Genomic DNA, 17,454 nt, shown 5'->3' with positions numbered 1-17,454 from the left:
GACCCTCCTTTGTCCCCCTAAAAGCAAAAAACAAATCCCCCCTGTGAAAGGTGGGCACCTGTCCCAGCAGGTTCACAGACATCCTATTAGCAGACAGGGAATTCAGGGCCGAGAAAGCTGGATAAACACACCTTGTAACTTCTTCACTAATTAGCTACCCCTATGCCAAACCCCTTTGTTTTGTCAACTCTTCAAAAATTTATTGTTTCTTTGCTGAAAAATTGTGAAAGCTGCCTGTTTTGGTCACTTCTTTGAACCTCACAGTCTTGGGGCTCCTATATGTACAAAATTAAATTTATTTTTCTCCTGTTAATCTGTTTTATGTCAATTTAGTTGTTAGGCCAAAGAATCTGGAAGAGAGATGGGAAAAGTTTTCCTCCCCGACAGGTTGGGTACCCAGCGTGGGACTCTTCCCTGGCTGGAGGCTGCTCAGCCTGGAGGGCAGCTGCAGCCGAGAGATCCTGGCGGCCCTGCCAGGGGCCAGCAGAAGGCAAGAATTCTTACCAGGTCAGTCCCCTGAATCTCTGTGGAGTCTAGAAAAAGAGTGGTGAGAGTCCTTTCCTCTTTCTAAACTTAGATTACAGCAGAAAATATCTTTGTGAATTGGTTTTTTGGGTATACTAACTTTGGTAAAGATGTGGTAGTGAGTACTCTTATTTTCTATTGATCTCCTTCCTCCCAGAGATGGTCATTGTTTTCTTTTGACTCTGTCTTTTGTGTCATTTGCTATAAGGAGCGGGGGGAGCCATAGGTCTGATGAGGTTTTTCTTTCGTCTTGTTCTATGTCCTGAGAGATTAACTTTTTGACCAGTGAGAATATTCTCTCTGGTCTCCATCAGCCAGAAGGTGCATGTACGGGCGTACATTTGACGGCCAGTCAAATGGACTGGGATTCCAAAACATGAAGTCATAAACAGTATTCTCTTTGTCTAACAATGGTAACTCTCAGGGAAATTTGTCATAGTGGGGTTCCAATCCACAAGGGGCCTTTGTCATCTTAACCTTCATTGTCCTGTTAGTGCTGGAAAAGTCCCATTCCAGTAGTGCCTACCCAGTGCCCAGTGTCACAGATTAGTGGGTCTGTGACAGATGACATCTAATGTTCCCATGAAAGACCAGACACCATTTCACTACACCATTATTATTGCCTAAGACAATGAAGTTCTTTACTTTCTTAGGCTAACTCTGGAAGTGAGCTTTCTGGATCTTGTGAGGGCTGCAGCTTTTGTACCCTCTATTGGTACCCCCCCCCCATTATATCCCTGGTTAAGCCCTGAAAAGGCTTATTGGTTTGAGTCTCTTTAATATTAATATAGGATCCTATTCATCAATGGCCAGACAATGGATCCTTTGAACTGGACAAACTTCTATATTTAAAAATTTTTTTAGAGAACTCTCATTCTAAACAATTGTTGTATTGGTACCAATGGAAAACATCAAATTAAAAAGAGAACACAAAGGAATATGGGAACTAGCCTTAAGGACTGTTTTTAACAAGATGAAGTTACAAAGCTGTTTTTGCCTCCACTTTGAGAAGACTCTACTGAATTTAAAGAAGACTTAGAAGGATTAGTGGTCATTCACAACCCACTCAAAGGGACCTCGACTGGCTGCTAAAGAGTGTTCTTCCCACCCATGATTATGCTAGTTATCAGACAAGCCAGATGGCCCATGGGAAACCACATACACACACACACACACACACACACACACACAGAAATTAAAAACAGATAACTTGAATTTCTCCCGGGCCCTTCTACAAATGATCAGGAAATGAACCACCTGGAGGCCAATGTTCAGGGACTGATAGAAGCAATAGCAGAGGCTTTAACCCACAAAGGTGGTTGGTCCACAGTTTAACTGTACACTCAAACAGAAGGCCTTTGTTGGACACCATCAATAGAACAAAAAGACATTCCACAGCATGGGAGAATACATTCATAAATGACAAATCTGATAAAGGGTTGATATCCAAAATATATAAAGAGCTCACGTACCTCAACAAACAAAAAGCAAATAATCCAATTAAAAAATGGGCACAGGATCTGAACAGACACTTCTCCAAAGAAGAAATTCAGATGGCCAACAAGCACATGAAAAGATGCTCCATATCGCCAATCAGCAGAGAAATGAAAATTAAAACCACAATGAGATATCACCTCACACCAGTAAGGATGGCCACCATCCAAAAGACAAACAACAACAAATGTTGGCTAGGATGCGGAGAAAGGGGAACCCTCCTACACTGCTGGTGGGAATGTAAATTAGTACAACTGTTGTGGAAAGCAGTATGGAGTTTCCTCAAAAAACTAAAAATAGAAATACCATTTGACCCAGGAATTCCACTCCTAGGAATTTACCCTAAGAATGCAGCAGCCCAGTTTGAAAAAGACCGATGTACCCCTATGTTTATCACAGCATTATTTACAATAGCCAAGAAATGGAAGCAACCTAAGTGTCCATCAGTAGATGAATAGATAAAGAAGATGCGGTACATATACACAATGGAATATTATTCACCCACAAGAAGAAAACAAATCCTACCATTTGCAACAACATGAATGGAGCTATAGGGTATTATGCTCAGTGAAACAAGCCAGGTGGAAAAAGACAAGTATCAAATGATTTCACTCATATGTAGAGTATAAGAACAAAGAAAAAAACTGAAGGAACAAAACAGCAGCAAACTCACAGAACCCAAGAATGGACTAACAGTTACCAAAGGGAAAGGGACTGGGGAGGATGGGTGGGAAGGGAGGGATAAGGGGGGAAAAGGGGCATTACAATTAGCACATATAATATAGGGCGGGACATGGGGAAGGCTGTACAACACAGAGAAGGCAAGTAGTGTTTCTACAGCATCTTACTACACTGACGGACAGTGACTGTAATGGGGTATGTGGTGGGGACTTGATGATGGGGGGAGTCTAGTAACCATAATGTTGTTCATATAATTGTAGATTAATTATACCAAAAAGAAAAAGTAAGTCAGATAGTAGGAAATTTGGGCAACATACTGAACTGATAAAGGGATTAAGAAAAAAAAGCAGGTCTTTGTTAAATGCTTTAGGTAGACTTCTAAAGGTGCATTGCTTTAAACCCTCAAGCTCTAGAATGTAGACATCTTTTGATTTCCATATTACTTGGAAATCTCCCTGATACAAAGAAACACATTTAGTTGGATGGGAAGGTCAGTACCTTAATATTTAGGTTGCAATTCAGTTCTTTGGGGAATTGGAAACAACTGTACTTGTACTGAAAATCTCTACAAAACCAGAAAAGTGGCTCCAGAAGCAATTCAAATCCCACCTATCTTTACCAATTCCCCAAACCTTGCCTATTCATCTCAAAATGCCTGTGGATGATACTGTAAAAGATTAGGACATTGGAAACAGAATTGTTCTGCACTTAAGAAAAAGGACAAATTAGTAATTACTCTAGATCTCTGATAGTAGGTAAACATACCTCAAAACTCCTTGGAAAACTTTAGATACTTTCTCTGTGACTTGGTGATTTTCAACCCCCACCTTCTCTAGGACCTAAAAGCTACTCTTGCAAATGGAAACTTCAGGGAGAAGTTTCTCATCAGAGGGAAATAAAGGGCCTATTTGAAAACTGGACTAGTGAAAAATCTTAAGCATCTTCTCCACAATTTTTTTTTTTAAGTTTAACCACCTGAGTGGGTAAACAACTTATTCCAACTGCCAGAAGCAAAATTTGGATCCAACTGTCCTTTTATAAGCTAGTAAGTTTGTATTACTACTGTACCTGATTCACTGTTAAAATTTTAGAACAATAGCTAGGTCTCTGTTTGCATTTGTCTTTATGTGTACATATGTCTATATATGTATGTTGTAGATGTATGGTATTTTTCTACCTCAGGATGGTATTGCCAAATTAATTTGTAAAAGAGCTCTATTTAGTTGGGTTGAAGGACAAGTGCTTATAAGGATGGGTATTCTAAAATTCTCATAAATATAAAAACTACCCTAAATGTTTTTCAAGTTCACATGATCTGGGATAATCTTTGGTAAATAAAAGCTAGTTGAAGTTTGTTGGTTTAATTAAGATAGATGTGTTTTCAGAGTTATTAGTGTTATAATGCAGACATACAACTTTTATTCTATCTGGGTTTACTAGTCAAGTAAGTTAATGTTATCATTGTTAAATATGTCAGTAAGTAAAACAGCTTGGGATGATGGCTGACTTTCAATGCCTCATGAAGTTTTTGTGGGTAATCTAAACATAACTGTTAAGAACAAGTGATTCAGCAAACTCCAAGAAGGGACTGGCCTTACCAAAGGGGAGGAGTGGAGAGGGAGGGAGAAGGGGATTGAGGGGTATTATGATGAGTACACATGGTGTGGGGGGTGGTCATAGGAAGACAGTGTAACACAGAGAAAACAAGTAGTGACTCTATGGCATCTTACTACACTGAGGGACAGTGACTGCAATGGGATATGTGGGGGGACTCAATAATATGGGTGAATGTAGTAACCACATTGTTTTTCATGTGAAACCTTCATAAGAGTGTATATCAATGATATCTTAATTAAAAAAAGAACAAGTGATTTAGATAGATGTAAATGGAATAAAAGTTTATAGGTGAACTTTTCAACAATAATTATGTCTATAGCATGTCTACTTTAAAATAATTTTCCAAATCTTCTGGTAATTTCCACTATTAGTTTTGCTAATTAAGTTAAATGACAGTTAAATAAATTCATTGAATATCTAAATCATTTCCAAATCAGATAAAATATTAAACATTAATTAATGATCACAGGTTTACTTACTTTGTCTTCCTATTACAGAGAAACTAAAGATATTTGGGTCTGTTGTCACATGAAAAGATTATGCTATTTAAGAGGGTCATATGCTTCTAGAAATTATAAAACATATTCATATATTTGCCAATCTACAGAATGTTGGTGTAACACACAGTCTACAATGGTTTACTTAGTTTTCACTATAAATTAAGGTTTATAAGGGTTAAGAATTCTAATAAATATACATAATCAAAACTACTAGAAATAGTAAGGGAAACAACTCTGTGCAAGATGAATATGATCCTTTTTGGTTTCTTTCTGGTTAGAAAAGCTATGAGATAGGAAGATGTATTTTTGTTGAGGTAAATAAAAGTGATTTTGTTCTAGAGTAAAGCTGGTTATTTCAGAATGGGAGGGAAGAAAATGAAGGACATACTAAATGTATATAAAAAGTTAAAAAGCAAGAGAGAGAATTTTATCTCGTGTGGTTAAGCAGGCTAAACTCGAATTATTACTATAAGAGTTTTTTAAAAATAAGCATTAATATCAATAGTGTGACTATTATAAAACTAAAACTGCTAAAAGGACAAAGTTTTTTTGGACTATTGGCCTGCTCCTGATAAGAGATTATAAAGGTTTTTCTTTACTTTTTTTTTGCAGCTTCCAAGTTTTTATTAACATGAATTTTTAAAAGCATCCATAACCAGTGTGAGGGGAGGGAAGGGAAGGACAGGCAGACAGAGGAGGGGGGAGGAATTCTGTTCTATTGCTAATAACCTCCAGGTTCATCCCATAGTGGATTTCACAGTCCCCCAGAGACACACTGTCCTTAAAAATCATGTTTTTTTCAGGACATCTTCAGGACTATCTTGTTCCGACAGATGCCAATTTGTTGGCAGGGCAGAGCCCAGGCTCTTTACTTTTTAAGTTTGTCTTTATTACTAGGTCTTTGGTTACTCAAGAAAACTGAGACTTCTCCATATTAAAAAAGCTAAGTTTTGCTCACAACTCTGTAACCTTCTGTATTTGCCTTTAAAACCTTTCACTGTAACTTTGTTTAAACAATTAATTAAGTATTGTTTCATAATGATCCATGCTCTTTTCAGTCAAGTGTTCATGCCTTTGAATATTTTAACAAACTTTCCCAAAATCAAATTCTAAATAAAGACTTTTGACTTTAAATTAACTTTGGGATTTTTCAGAGGGTCCCTGGAACATCTCAAAAGATTTGTGGGTGGGTGCAGGAAGGAAGGGAGGAAAGGAGGGAGGAAGGATGGAAGGAAGGAAGGAAAAATGAATTAGGCTTATTTGCTCTGTTAAATTACATGGGAAGCATTGTCAAAAAGTTAATACTAAGCATCCTTTATGTTGTATTTTTTCAGGTTTATAAGTATTCCAGAAATTGTATAAAATTCCTAGAGATCTGGTATGTCCTAATATAATGTTATGACTTGTAATTCTAGTTAAAATGTATATTGCAGAAATAACCAAATTTCCTTGTCAATAATATTGTAATGAGCTCTCAACACATCTTTAACCATAGTATTTTAAAGTCTTTTGTCAATTACAGAGGTTAGTGTTTTTACTCTGATACTTTTATAAAAGTGTTCCATTTTCAGAAATTCCTGGAAAGGACTCTGACAAATACTCTAAAATACAGGTTTCTGATAACTTTTGGATCATACCACTGAACTAGGTAAGAATTATAGAACTCTAAAAGAAAAACTGGATTCATGTAACTGCTAACAAAAGATCAAGATCAACAAGAATTAAATACATGGGACTGAATTAACTGATAAAGATGATTATAATTTTTATGACTTTTTGTTTAAAAAACTGTTGGTTCATTAAAAAACCCTTTTAAGGTAACTACGACTTCCAGCAATTTGGTGAATTGTATCTTTGTAAGCAGAATTGAAACATTTACCTTTTTCTGCCTACCTGATCCCTCCAGAATTCAAACTCTTGAGATTTTTTGTTCAATAAAAATCTATTCTTCTTATAACAGGACACAACTGGAAACATTGGCTATATGACCAAGGCTTTGATTAGAATGCAATATTTAAAAGAAACATTCAAAGATTCAATTCTTCACTAATTAGCTACCCCTTGTAACTTCTTCACTAATTAGCTACCCCTACGCCAAACCCCTTTGTTTTGTCAACTCTTCACAAATTTATTGTTTTGTTTATCTAAAAAATATAAAAACTGCCTGCTTTAGTCACTTCTTTGAACCTCATATTCTTGGGGCTCCCATATGTACAAAATTCAAGTTGTTTTTCTCCAATTAATCTGTTATATGGCAAGTTAGTTATGACCAGACAGCTGTAAAGAACTAAGATTGACTTTATGGAGCCAATAAAGCTCCTTGGAAAAATCGGCCTGGTACAGGGTTCCCAACAGTCTTACCAGATGAGTAAGAAAGGTCACTTCCTGGCAGGCCTAGGAACCTCAGGATGCCTGGTGGACCTCAAGAAGAGAGTAATTTACCCAGATCTATATAGGTTTGCATGTGAGGTCTGATGTCAAGTCTTTGGCTTGGCTTCCTAGCCCCAAGAGGCTTTTAAAAGTTCAATCTCAGATTCCTTATGAAAGTTCCAGGAAAGCAGATCAAAAGATTCTGTATGGTCAATCACTATTCTTGTTGCACTTATGTAAAATAATTAAACCAAGTTTACTAAAATTAGGCTTATTTTTCAAACAAGTCTTACTTTGATTATCTCTGATAAATATGGGATAACTATAGAGAAAAAAAATTCCTGTTTCAATGAAAAACTATAGTACCCCGTTTTGGAAATCAGATTTTAGTCCTGATAATTGTCTTTGAGTAAACTAACTGGATCCTGAATTCTGCTAGTTTCCTCAAATGTTTGGGCTACAACTCTCCAAACTCACATTTCCAATTTTCTCCTACTTCTAACTTAGAATCTTTAAAAGCAAAAATTATCCTTCTCCCCAAAGCCCTGCACACTGAGTGTGAATGATTTGATTTAAACTCCAGAGAAATCACCACAGCAACTCACACATGGACAATCACAAGGGATGTGCTATGTGTGTGGCTCAGAAAGATCACCACAGACATCCCAATGGCAGACCAGGAAAATCCGTCAGGCTGCCCGTGTCTGCCTGGCTCCATGTACGGGCGCCCTGAGCCTGGCCTCTGCGGGTCTCATCAGGCTGCCTTCAGAACTCAGAAACTGGGATTATAATCTGGTCTGATCATGAGCCATTGTTTTGTTTCCATAAAAATGCAGTATTTCACCTAATTTCTCAGACAATATAAGCCACTTTGGCATGCTCATTATTCTGAATTCAAGTTACTTAAGAAACAGTAGGTGCAGGGAGGACACTGTGACCCTCCTTTGTCCCCCTAAAAGCAAGGAACAAATCCCCTGTGAAAGGTGTCCTCCCTGTCCCAGCAGGTACACAGACACCCTATCACCCAACAGGGAATTCAGGGCAGAGAAGGCTGGATAAACACACCTTGTAACTTCTTCACCGATTAGCTACCCCTACACCAAAACCCTTTGTTTTGTCAATTCTTCACAAATTTATTATTTCTTTATCTAAAAAATATAAAAACTGCCTGCTTTGGTCACTTCTTTGAACCTCACATTCTTGGGGCTCCCATATGTACAAAATTCAAGTTGTTTTTCTCCAATTAATCTGCTATATGTCAAGTTAGTTATTAGGCCAGCCAAAGAACCTGGAAAAGTTTCCTTCCCCTACACACAAGGAAGGGGCCAGGACCCTGTGTCACACAGCTGAGGAGACAAGGACTCAGGCAGACTAGAAAACTGGGCCAGGGTCTCAGAGTGGGTGATTGGCGCCCGCAGGAGAAATTATGAAGCAGAACCCCTTGAGCAGCGGGTATCATGTACTAGGCACGTGACCTCCATTATCTCATGTAATTCTCCCAAAACCCTGTAAGTAAGGCACTCTTGTTATCCCCATTTCACAGAGCCAGACACGAATGGTCAAAGAGATTCAGTCACTTGTCCAAAGTCACACAGCTAGCAAGGTAACACCCAGATGTCAAGCCTGGCAGCCTGAATCCAGAACTCATTCATGCCTCAAGCCCAGCTCTGCTACTCACTAGCTAGGTAACCTTGGGTGAGACACAACTATTCTGGGCCTCAGTTTCCTCATGTATAAAATGGGATAATAAAAAGGCCTATGTTGTGAAGATTAAATTTGAAAATATACAGAACTGCTTAGCACAGTGCCTGGCACACAGTAGATGCTCAATACATATGACCTATCATTAAACAGCATATTGTACATCAGGAGCTCACACCTGAGCCTCTGGGCTCTGAGCTCAGCAAGCTGGAAGCCACCCAAGGCTTCCTGGAAATTGGCCTGCCAGTCAGTCCCAGGACACTACCTCCCCTCCACCTGGCACCACAGACCTCCAAGCTTGGAATCCTAGGATGCCCCATGCAGGTGGCCACTCTGGGAATCGGGGTTTCCAAACCTCAGTCAAACCTGGGTCTCATTTTCTGTGGCCCCTAACAGCTACCTCTCCCTCAGGGCTGGGGAATCCCCCGCTCACCATGGGTCCCGGCCTCTCCCCACTGCTGCCCCACAGCCCCAGGTCACGGGGTGGGGAGGCAGGGGGCTCTCCAGCCAGGCAGCTGATGTCCTCATGATCTTCTCCAGCCCTCCCTGCCTTAGAGACCACAATAACATCACACGCAGAGCTCTCCACACTTCCTACAGCCAGCTCCACGTTAGGTCACATATGGGCACCACCACCTCGGGGGCCGGCGCCTCCGGGGTTAGTATGTCCACTTTACAGATAAAGAAACTGAGGCCCTGACTTGCCCTGGGCAGGAATCTAATTAGTAGAAAGGCTTCTGGCTCCTGCACCAGGGCTCAGGGCTGAGCCAGTCCCAAGCCAAACCCACCAGAGCCAATGAGGGGAGGAGAAGGTTCAGGAGGCTCCCAGGAGCAGAGGGGAGGGGAGTGAATAGCTGAGCCGTGGGCTCTGGGTCTCACTCAGTCACTGTGGAGCCTGGGAGGCTTGGGAGTTGTTGAGGGGTATCAGTAACCCTGAGTTCTCTACCACAATGACTCCAGCCAGAGGAGATGGCCACAGCCCTCACCCAGTGCCCCGAGACCTTCACCCAAGCCTCTGCTCCAGCTAGCATGAGCATCTCCACCAGGCCAGGCCCTTCAGCCCTCTGCCGACAGGGACCCCCCACCTCCCACGGTGGCTCTCTAGCTCCAGCCCCCAAGCCAACCACTCCCCACAGGCATGTCTGCTCTCACTGTCCCCATCTAACATGTCATCACCCAGGAAGCCCTCCCTGACCACCCTGCCCTCGCCTCTGCCAACCCCCACAGGCCCACTCACCTACATATGCCTTGTTGAGAACTGGGCTCTGACCCCCAGTCTGGGCCCTGGCACATGGTGCCAGGCCCTACACTCAGTAGGTGCTTCATAAACCTTGCAAAAGAGGAAGATAATCTCTACAGTGGTGGCCCTAAATATTTTGGCCATGATTCACAGAAAAGTGTATTTTATTGGACCCGGTACACACACACACACACACACACACACACACACACACACACACACACACACACACCTGTAGACGTGAACCCACAGAAGGTATGCAAAACAACCTTTGCCAGTATTGTGCAGTACACATGGGTGTTTTCTATTCTATTCTTCTCCATTTAAAAAAATGTTCACTGAGACCCACTACACTGATTTCATGGCCAACTTAGGGTCCACTTAGTGGCCCTGATCCACAGTTCAAACTACAGCCCTCCATGGATATCTGTGTGGTCCAAACCCCCTGCCCCACACATGACCCTCTCTACAACAGGTGCCTAATAAGGGCGTCCATTTGTCAGGCACTGGCTCTGGGCCAGGCCTGTGCTAAGCATTTTACTGTGGTGTCTTCTTTCATCTTGCCATCACTCTAAGAGTTATTACCGCTATTTCACATGGGAGAAAACTGAGGCCCAAGGTCACACAGTAAATGGCACAGGCAGAATTCAAAGCCAGGTCTGCCTGAATCTGGCACCCCATTCCTAACTCCTGCACCACCCTTCCCACCAGCTGAGTGTCTTCAGCCCCTTGCTTAAGTTCACACATGGGCAGAAAGCTCACCCAAGGATTACTAACAACTTCAACTACTAACAAGCCATTCCCTGTGTTAACTTTGTATTAGTTGCCTTCTTGACGGGAGATGGGCCAGGGCTGGCAGGCCGTGAGGCCGGCCTCTCAGCCCTCAGCAGACTCTCCTCCCGCCCACCTCTGAAGAACCCAGAAAAGGGGTTGGGGATGGGGGGTGGCAGGCCGCGGACACTTCTGCTGTCCCTCCTTATGGATGTCACTGCCCTGGGGCAAGTTGCTCAACCCCTCTGTGCCTCCATGTACCTGTGTGCAAAATGGGGGTGACAGCAGCGCCCACCTCACACGGTGACTGGCAGGATTCTAGGGCTGCTGTGGGTCAAGCATTTGGCACAGCACCTGACATGAAGTAAGGCTGGGCAAGGCAAGCTCCTGTTAACTGTCCCCAGTTTCAATTCAAATCCCACTGTCAAAAATAATCACCATGAACCCTGGGCAGTATTTTTGCTGTTTGCACACAAACATGCTCAGGTGCCTGTCAAATGTTAACCTGTGCTATCTCCCTGGGCGCCAGGCGCTCTTCCGAGCACTCTACATCAGTTAAGTCTTTGAATTCTCAGAATGAACCCATGTGGTAGGCACTATCACTGTCACCTCCATTTTGCAGAAGAGGAAACCGAGACACCAAGAGGCTACGGAACTTACCAGGATCACACAGCTGTAAAGTGGCAGGGCCAGGATTTGAACCCAGGGGCACTGGTAGAGTGTCTGCCCCCAAAGCCAATTTAAGCAGGCATGTACTGTGACCTTGCTGGTGCCAGGAAAAGCCCATGATGCCCATTACCTTCTCATTGGAACCTCAAAGGTGGCTTGGGAGACAAGGACAGGAGGCAGGGAGTGCCTAGTTAAACTGCGCAGGGTTGCACAGCTCCTCAGAGGTGGGGCTGGCAGCCAGCTCCTCTGACCCCAAATTTCACAAGCTTTCCACCACCCAGTGATCCCCAGAGCCCAGGTGGGGGCCCCTTCCCCAGGCCAGCCACCTGCTTCCCCAGTCCTGACCCTGTTCAGTATCTCCCCTTCTCCTCATCAAGATATCCCAAATGCCAGGGCAGCCAGCAGGGTCTCAACCCATTCAACCACCTTCCCAAAGACACCACCCCCACCCCATCACACACACACACACACACACACACACACACACACACACACACGCTTACATTCATGCACACAGGCCTTCATACCTGGGAGAGGGTAGCCCCTGGGAAGAGGCCCCCTGGAATGTTCAGCTCCTCAGGGGGCTGGAGCCCAGGGCTGTGCCCCTGTCCCAGGGCCGGCCCCAGTTTCCTCATTTTCCCCAGCACTGTTTCTTACCCAGCCCCCTGCACCTTGGCCTGAGAGGAAGTTGCACAATCCCCTGGGAGCTGCAAATGTGGCTGAGGATTACTCACAGCACAGAGGGAACTGCACGCCCGGAAGGCCTCTCACACCCACAAGACTGCCCAACGCTGACCCAGCGGGCTCCCAGCTCCAATCTCACCCACACTGGCCACCTACAGTGCCCCTCCCTCCTCCTAGACTGAGCCTCTGACAGTCCCCCACCCCTCACACAGCCTGTCCTCACAGAGCCCCAGGCCACGCTGCCACCATCCCGGCCACCTGCTCCAAGATGGAACAGCAGAGGTTTGCAGGGATCCTACTAGGTGCAGTGCAGACCTAACTCTAACCTACACATCCTCCCACACCCTCCTGGAGACAGATGCCCTCTCTGCCCGACACTCCACAGCTCACCACCTTCCTGACTGACCACACACACCTCTCATTTCAGCTCTGGGCCTTCCCAGGGCCTCCAGACACCCAGTTCACAGTTTCACTACAGCCCACTTTGAAATAGACTTTCATACTCTATGAAGCTTTAGGAAGATGCAAGCCACCACACAATTTTCACCTGTGGGAAAATGCTCCTGCTACACATGATTGTGGGGTTTCTTAGCCCCCAAAGCACTTCTCTAACGGCCTGTCAAAGAGCCTTGACATTTCACTAGTGTTTCTTTCTGGTTCCTAAGGGATTCCCATCTTTAATAGGCAAATACTGTCAAAAAAGGCTGGCAGTCATTCATTGTTATCAGCCATCTACGCCTCAGGGTGGATGAGTTTCTAGGCCCTTTCACGAGAGCGAGAGCGTATTTCAGGAATAGTAGAGTAGAGGGGAGGGAGATCAGGCAGGCCACAGTTCCCGGAGAAGGCAGGGGATGCGACTGAGGTAAAGGTGAGCTTCAGAATGAGTTGCTCAGAGAGGCCCGGGGAGCTCTGACCCAGACTTGGCCCAACTCTGGGCCCTCCCTGGAAGAGCAGACACTGGAAGGACAGAGAGGATGAGGAGGAGCCTGGCCTGGGTACTCAGAGCCCCCAAGGATGACCTGTGGCTCCCACCCCTCACCACCCTGACTTGCAATGAGGCCTCAGATAAGGAGTATGATAAGTATTTCTTATCACTCTCATGCAACCTTGGACTCCCACCCAGCTAAGGACAAAGTCAGAAATGGTTTTGCCTGGGCCCCAAGGCTCCCCAGAGAGCGAGCCCCTTATTTCTGCAGCCCTCATCAAAAGGCTGGGGCCCTCAGGGAAGTTCCCTCCACAGCCCTCTGAGGCCTGGAACAGCAGGAGCCAGGGCCTGGGCTCATAACCAGTCACCTGATGCCTTCAGCTCTGTGAACAGGGTGCATAGGAAAGGGGGAGGGGCTGGTGCTACAAAGCCCTCCCTCCCCGGAAATGATGACCACAGGCCCCTTGGCATGGGTACTTTCCGAGATGCCTACACAGCCCCCTCTCCCAGCTTCTAACAAAAGCCTCATGAAGGGGAGGCGCTCACAACCCTTGACACCTACATTTTCCAGGTGAGAAGACTGAGACTCAAAGCACTCAAGTGGCTTCCCCAAGGCCATGCAGAGGGTTCTTGGCAAATCTGTTTCTGGGGTCTTTTCCTAGAACAGTTTCTCAACCTCAACACGACTGATACTTGGGCCAGAGAATTCCTTGTTGTGGGGCTGAGACCTGGAATGTTTAGCAGCATCTCTGGCCTCTACTCACTAGATGCCAGGAACACTGCCCAAGTTGTGACAACCAAAAATGTCATCAGATATTGCCAAAAGTCCCCTGCGGGGTAAAATCTCCCCCAGTGGAGAACTACTGCCCCAGAAGCCCCTGAAAGACAGACTGTGGCCAGTTCTAAATTGCACAGTATCTGTGGGGGGCTCCAGCCCTACAGCCACCTTCCTCCACTGCCAGAGGTGCCAAGCAGGAGGGTCTGAAGGCACTGAGAGTACTCTGTGGGCTCAGTACCCTCTTGGAAAAGACACCGCCACTTGGGGGGTCTCCTCCCAAGACTGCCCTCCCACCTGCATCCTACAGCCCCTCCGTGGCATTCAGTATTACAATGGTCTTTCAACAATTTTTTGATCACACATTTCTATGAGTATAAAAAATATTAGCACCCCCAATAATGCTGCTTTTCTCATAAATTGCTTATAAATTCCAATGCACGAATATATCATGTATGTCAGCAAACATACACAAAGAGATATACAAAAAAGATGAGAATGGAAATTACACCCATGATGAGATACTGTTACACACCAGCATGAACTGAAATCAGTCTACCAATAACAAGTGTTGACAAAGACATGGAGCAACAGCAACTCTTAGGTGTCTCTAGTGAAGAATAAATTGGTACAACCACTTAACAGAATATTTACAAACACTGAAATATGCATTGCATGCCCTATGCTCTAGCAATTGCACTCTGGGTTATATATACTGTGGAGAAATGGATGCGCCAATGCATGGGGAGGCACAAACAAGGATGTTCTTACAGTAACACATGTAGCAGCTGAAAAGGTAAAGCAACCCTAAGGTCCACACATAGCCGGATGGATACAAATCCAAGTAGCAAGGTCATACGGCAGAATACTATACAGCACTGAAAATGAGCATGCTACCCACAGCATGGACGGATCTTACAGGTGGATTGCTGAGTGGAAAAAACAACACAGAAGAACATGCTCAGTGTCATTCCAGCTGTATTAAATTTTAAAATCAGGCAAAAGTAAACTCTTCTGCTAAAGGCTGCTGACATAGGTGGTTATGTGGTAAAGCAAAGCAAGGACCTGATTACCAGAAAGGTCAGGCAGAGGTCACCTCTGGGGCAGGGGGCCATTATGACTGAGGTGGGACACACCACTGATTTGGGGGTGCAGGCTACATTCTGTTTCTTCATCTGGCTGGTGGTTGCCTGGGTGTTCACTTTTATAATTATTTATTACATTTACCTATATGTTTATGCTCTTTTCAGTAATTATGCTGTATTTCACAATAAAAGGGAGGAGAAAGGAGAGACATAACTAAGCAGAAAAAGAAGTTCGAATATTTTCTTCTCACATTTGGCTTTGAAAATGACTATAATTTGGCCCAACAACGTGGATGAGGACTTACAGTTAAGTCACAGGGCTGGGGTATCCAGTGATTGTTGGGGCTGTCTGCAGGGGGGCTCCTCCAGCTGGTCCAGGCTACTGGCCACTCCTCAGCACGTAGGAGTCGGGCACCACACCCCCTTCCATCCCCACTGTGCCCCCAGGGTATCCAAGCCAGCACACGTCCTGGCTGCCCAGGGGCAGGGGGCTGACAGGGCTGGGCACCTTCACAGCCCCTTCACCCTGCCCTGGGCCACTCCTCAGGTCCCCAACAGGGCTCAGGGGTTCACATTGAGGAGGCACTGGGGGAGTGGGGCAGGTCTCAGACACCTTCTGAACATGCCGAAAGAAGGAGAGAGGCAGCAAAAAGAAATAAAGAAGATGGAGAGGAGGAACACAGAGATCAGGAGAGACACATGCAGGCACCGAGGGCTGCTGTCCCAGATGATGTGGAGCTACAGGGAGGGTCACGGGGTTGGAGGTCGGGGGGATGGCACAGGAAAGAGGGGGAAGACAGAAGGTCCCGGGGAGGAAGGCAGGTGCACTGCCCCAAGTCTCGGGGCTCAGCAGCAGGCAGGTCCAAAGAGGTCTGAGTTGTTGGGTGTGATTTAGCTTGAAAATGATGGCCCAGGGCTTCCAAGTGGCAGGTGGGTGATCAGCAGCCTCCCTGTGGCCTCCCCTGGCACCCAGAAGCCTCTAGTCCTCCTGGAAGGAAGGATTCTGTCCAGGAGGGAAGCCTCCCAGGCCTGCAGGGGTGACACAGGTGAGAGGACACAGGGAGCAGCAGAGATGCCCTCTTTGGGGCACAGAGGAAGGGAAGGGCTGAGCCACTGCCTTCAGGCTGGCAAGGGCCCCTCTGTAAAAACTCTCTCCAGACCAAGGCAGAATGCTCTTCAGGAAAAGGGCCAGGCACGGACACATTTCATTCATCTAGTGCATTACTCCATACTATCCTACAACAGTCCATTTTCTCTGTCCTCTGTGGTTACCGAAATTCCCTGCTAGGCTGTCAGCTTTGAGGGAGGAGCTGTGTTCTTATTCTCCTGATCCTGCTTGGCCAGCCTGGCGCTAGGCACCCAGGAGGCACTCAGTTCATGCCTGGTGACCCCGACGGTGCTCAAGGCCACAGGGTGCCAGGGGGCTCCCTCACTCTCCCTGGGCCCAGGTCCCCTACTCTCAACAACATGGGGGCAGCACCAGCTGGCCTCTAAGGCCCCCAGCCCCCAGCCCCAGTCAGGCCGCAGCAAAGCCAGCCCACGCTGTGCAGACAGGGGCAGCCGAGAGCACACCTGCCTAGAGCCGGCAGGGGATGAGGGGAGGCAGGAGGTGGTGGACAGTAGAGTGTGTTACCTCCTCACCACTCTGTACCCCTCAGGGACCGCAGGGGGCTGGAGAGGTGCTGTCCCCAAACCAATCTTAAACAAGGCAGAGACAGGCTGCAACTTCCCTTGGCACAGCAGAAAACAGACCAGAGCCCCACCCGACAGACCACTGGTAGACCTGGAGAGGAGGCGGGGGAGGTGATGCTAGCAAACTGTTGGGGGCACAGTCTGTGAGCCCTAAGCCACAGCGAGGCTGCACCCTGGTCCCTGGCGGGCGGACGCAAGGAGCTCCCCCTTGCCAAGCTGTGCTCAGTCCCTGAGTATTAGATGGTGATGCCGCTGCCCTGCCTGCAGGGCAGAGACCATGGGAAACTATCTGCGGTATCCTTGTTTCTGGGCACATGACAGGGGGTCAATTCACACACACTTCCCACTCCCCAAAGATTTACTGAGCCCCATGACACGGAGATACAGCATCCAACAAGACAGACTCAAGCCCTGTGTTCAGGGCACCATGTTCCAGCTGCCCATTCATCTGGTCACTGCTGGGCTCAGACTCCAAGCTCACCCCACCACCAGCGTGCAGGGCTGGACCGACCACTGCCTCCCCTCACCTCCCCCAGCTTCCAAGGAAGACTCCACTGCACAAGCCCAGGGGTGCACCCCAAGGGCCTCTAGAAGATGGAGACACCCATATGGCTAACAGTGACCCCCGGCCATGCTCCCACCATCTCCAGTCTGGGCGAGAAAAGGAGAAGGGAACGGCTGCTTTTTGTGTGTTTCATCATTTTTATTGTTAATCAGAAATACAA

General features: G+C 45.9%; 1 protein-coding gene across 2 annotated transcripts in view; it reads right to left on the bottom strand.

Annotated features, from left to right (window-relative positions):
* The window catches only part of TFEB (transcription factor EB), a 56,698-nt gene that overhangs the window by 32,748 nt on the left and 6,496 nt on the right, over positions 1-17,454 (bottom strand). The window contains exon 1 of one of the 2 annotated variants that reach the window (XM_017657067.3): positions 12,096-12,234. The exons of the other annotated variant lie outside the window; for it this stretch is intronic. The gene's annotated coding sequence lies outside the window, so the exon portion shown is untranslated. Of the gene's footprint in view, positions 1-12,095; positions 12,235-17,454 lie in introns of those variants that run through there. 2 annotated transcript variants of the gene reach the window in all.

Source organism: Manis javanica, chromosome 16, assembly GCF_040802235.1.
Source record: "Manis javanica isolate MJ-LG chromosome 16, MJ_LKY, whole genome shotgun sequence".
Taxonomy (NCBI): domain Eukaryota; kingdom Metazoa; phylum Chordata; class Mammalia; order Pholidota; family Manidae; genus Manis; species Manis javanica.
This window is presented reverse-complemented; position numbering and strand designations above follow the sequence as displayed.